The following is a 4,518-nucleotide window of genomic DNA, read 5'->3' as shown; positions in this document are numbered from 1 at the left end:
CAAATATTCTACAACTAGATTACGGCATCCCTCCTCTAGGTTGTAGAGTATTGTGTTGGATCCTAGCTTGATGTTTCATTTGGGTGTTACATCAAGAATTCTAATAAACATAACTTGAATTTTCTTGCGTTTTGTAGATGTCTGAATCTTACAATGGTCTTCCCAAATCCTTTGGAACAAGCTTTCCAAATGAAGATGACGTTCCAAGATACGATCAAGGAAATGAGAGTCATGCTTCACTTCCTCCACCTCCTCCAATTGTTCTCCCTGACCCACAAGTGCACAGGCTTGAAAAGTTCAAGCTCACTCAAGCCCTTTTGGCAAGTAAACACGAAGATGGGAAACCTGTGTGTGCACACGTCTTAGAGATGAAGTCACACATTGATAGGTTAAGCATGTTGGGTGTCGAGATTTTAAGCGAGTTGGCTGCTGACTGGGTTCTTCAGTTACTTCCTGAATCACATAGTGAGTTCGTTAGAGAGTACTATATGATGGATCACGACGTGACCCTCATAGCTGCTGAATCAACAATGATTTGGCGTGCTGGTCAAGCAAATTTGTCTGGTGAATCAAACTCCCAAACTTCAATGGACACTGGCAACATTGGAAGTCCATAAAGAACTAAGTCTGTGATTGTCCGATGTGTTGTGCCGGAGGAGTCCATTTTCTTTTATTGCCAAGAGAAGGGGAATTGGAGACGAAGCTGCCCTAACTACCTGAGAGATCTAAGAGATGGGAGAGTCAAGACGTATGGCTCTACTTTAGGTAAAATCCATTATCTAACTTTTTTGAGTTCCTATTCTAGATTCTTAATACATGATGTGATAAGATTAAATTTTGATGTTTTGTAGGATCGAAGAAAAGAAAGGAAGCTTGAGGGAAGAAGTGAGCTGAATCTAATCGTGAAGAAATGGATTTCAATCGCATTACTTGAAGAATGGATTCTTGAGCTACTACTTGGAGTTAGAATAGATTGCTAAGAAATATGTAATAGCATAGTTTTTCAGTTGAATTGCATTGTAAGGACAAGTTTTTCCATAATAAAATAAATTTTGATTTTATCTTATTTATTTATCCTTGCAATGGCGTGTATGAAAAAATTGATGTTTGAAGGTTTCTATTATTAGCAATAATGGATTTGATTCTTAATTATGTTATTTGTGAAGATGTCAAGAATTTACCAAATAGGGAGAGTTTCTCATCGCCCAAGTTTCAATTGGACAGAAACTTGGAATCATACAACTTGGTTGTGTAATGAATGATAAACTTCATATTTGGAAATTAGACTAATTCTTTTACAAAGTGTCAATTGAAGGACTAGGAGATCAAGTACACTAGGTTGTGCATTGATCAAGTCCGCCACAAAGGTGACAAAGATATTCGTCATAATTCACTAAACTTTAGTAAATATGATTATACTTATAAGATTAAGTGTAATTCTGAGTTGATTGAAAGAGTTTCAATGAATAGTAGAACGAATAAAGAAGAATCAAGTAGGCAGAAAGATAAAAGTTTCTCTATTCTAAGAAGAAGGGAGAGTACCTTTTATTATGTTTTATGATAAGTCTTAATGATTAAGAACCATGTCTCAATTGATACTCTAAGTGAGTCTTAATGCATTTGCATGTCTAAGAAGAGGAACAAGAATTGTATAAATGGTTAAATCAAGAAGTCAATCATACTTCGTTCCAATATCAAGTCTTAGAGTCAAGATTGTGACATTGAGTGAAAAGTCTTAAGTAGGTTTATAACACTCATCAAATGTGAAATTTGGAAAATTTTTCTTATTCTTGCACATTTGAAATTGGTAAGTTGTGCTGTCTTGGATAAGACAAAGACCAACTAGGACCAATTATGTGAAGTGTTTTGTCTTGATAAGAACTACACTAACTCTTGAATATTTGCTTTGTCAAGAAATGTTTCTTGACAAGAGAATCTTATATATCAAGGAGTCAGTGGGAGTCTTAATGGTCTTGAAAGGTTTCAATAACAAACCAAGAATAAACCTTATCGATCATCACTAGCACACGACTTGAGGTTTACAACCTATCGTGTTGACATTATTTTGTTTCTTTGCCATTCCAATTGAGTTAATTGTGTATGTGAGTTCTATGAGTTCTCATTTGAATGCATACTAGCGCCTTAGTCGATGGAAAGTACATTGATATGTAAGGAAAAGTTACTAAACTACTTGGAAGACATGGTGGGCACTCGTGTTACCATAAGGCAAGAAATCAAGATAAAGAAAGTTCAGTCCATATGAGTTTGGATTTGTCGCAAACTTTGGTTTTGGCAAATTCACATGGATAGGAACTCATACACCATAAAATCTAAGCGTCATAAGATTCCCTCCTTCATGAAAATGACTGTGAGTAAATGCTTTCACTAAGAGAGATCTTAAGAAGATAGCAATTGTGAAAATTGTATTCTCAAATTCGATTATGGTTACGACATCCCTTTTCCATAGTTCGAATTGTGAGATTTGGCAATTAGTTTGAACATTTGGAACTTAGTAACATAAGTTCTAAATTGTTTAAGCACACATATGAGCTATCTAAGGAAAAGGTGTATAAGTTTAAGAAGCTTAGATAAAGGCTTATCGAAGCATCTGGTATTAAAAATATGAATTTCAGAAATTCAATAGGCATTGTTTTTCTGGAAGTTCATTTGTTTTCTGAATACATGTCAAAGCTAGTGGGAGCATAAGTGTTATGCTTATATGATAATAATCATTATGATAGTGGGAGCATAAGTGTTATGATTGTATGATTATTATGGCGAGTATTGCAAGTTAGCAATATTAATTAAAGAAAAACAAAGATTCAATTTGCAAAGTTGCATGGGTTGAAAAGTTGTTTTGATATAATTAAGGGAGATAATATTATACTTTGTTTCAAAATCTAAAGCTTAGATTGAGAAATTTTAATATCTTCAGTCAAAGGATACATTGTGTTCTCAAATTTCGATTATGATTACGGCATCCCTCTTCATAGTTCGAATTGTGAGAACATGACACATAAAATATTATGGCAAAAGATTGGTAAAGTATCATATCTTTATGTAAGACATTATGCATCGTGTCCCATACGCTTCGGGTATAGGATCGATTGCAAATGCTATAATATTTTACCATTCTAAAATTTTTCCAAATTTCTAGCGCATTAAGAGGGAAAAAGGACTAGAATTGGTTTTGACTAAAATAATTAAACAACTATCAAAGGACGATCCAAAGTTCGCTAAGGATTGGTCGCTTGTGAGTAGTTGGAAGTATGGTATTGGATGGACCATATCGACATTATTATGAATAGATAAGATTCTATTAAGAATGAGTTGTCATATGGAAAATGTGGAAATGTTTTCATATAAGGAGTTGGATATTAAAAGTCTATGCCTAGATTAGAAACTTTTATGCACGAAGGATGTTCAAATGAATGTACTTTGAATGTGAGACTTCACGTCTATGGAATTGTATTGTAACAATTTCTGATAGAGTACTTTGTAATTTCATTGGCCAAGTCTTGGTGACTTTTGTGCTATGACTTTGCGAAAGGATAGTTGCGTAAAATGTTAGAATCTAGCATATTCTAGTAGTGGCAAGAACCTTGTGTTCTTACACTAACAATGGGGATTAAGGAATTATGAAATGAGCATCATTGAAAAAGTTTTTCAATTGATCTATTTCACAAAGCATGGACCATAGGAAACAAAGTGTGCATGCTTAGAGCATGGGACAATTGTTGTTGTAATTCAAGTAATGAGTTGATTATCCGAAACATTAAATGGTAAATAATGAGTAATCAATATGGTGGATAAATAGAAGTGTTTTATTTACTCTCACAAGTTTGGGGCCATATAGGATTAAGTATTATTGTTATGTTTCAGTTTGCATGTTTTGACTTCCCAAATAACTAGTTTATTCAAACATCCACAGTTGGTCATATGTTGGGAGTAGGTATGAATAAAGACTGTCATGAATCTGTCTGTAGATTGTCTGAAGTGTTTAGACATGGCACAAGTTTGCTGCAGAGTTCATGAGTGCTTTGATAAGATTAGAGTATTGGATTAAACCCACGCTCACTTGGATCACTTCATGGTTTTATCACGAGTGATTAGTGAGACGATAATATTGTATATTCTTGAAACCGAGATATGTGAGTTGTTATTTGTTGGTCGGTTGCACATTGATAATAAATAAACGCACCAGTAACTTGGTGTTATAAAATTTATTGTTGTGTGTGATTCGATCAATAAATGCAAGCGAGCATTTGAGTCGAAGTTTATCCATTCCTTTTACCCAAAGTGGGATAAAAGCGATATTTGTGGGCTTCTCGATGATTTAGTGATGATACCTAAGCGCTTGGCCAAGTCGGGACTAAGTTGATGTGTTTAATTGTAGTCTGTTATCAGTCATCATAAATCGGAAGTCGGGAAATAGTATAGAGAGAATGATTGAAATTCATGCCTTTTGTCTATACGATATCTTGAGAATGGAGGAATATATAATCCCTTATCTAGAGG

This window comes from Lactuca sativa, chromosome 6 (assembly GCF_002870075.4).
Source record: "Lactuca sativa cultivar Salinas chromosome 6, Lsat_Salinas_v11, whole genome shotgun sequence".
In the NCBI taxonomy this organism is placed as follows: Eukaryota; Viridiplantae; Streptophyta; class Magnoliopsida; order Asterales; family Asteraceae; genus Lactuca; species Lactuca sativa.
The sequence above is the reverse complement of the archived record's forward strand: the minus strand, read 5'-3'. Positions refer to the sequence as shown.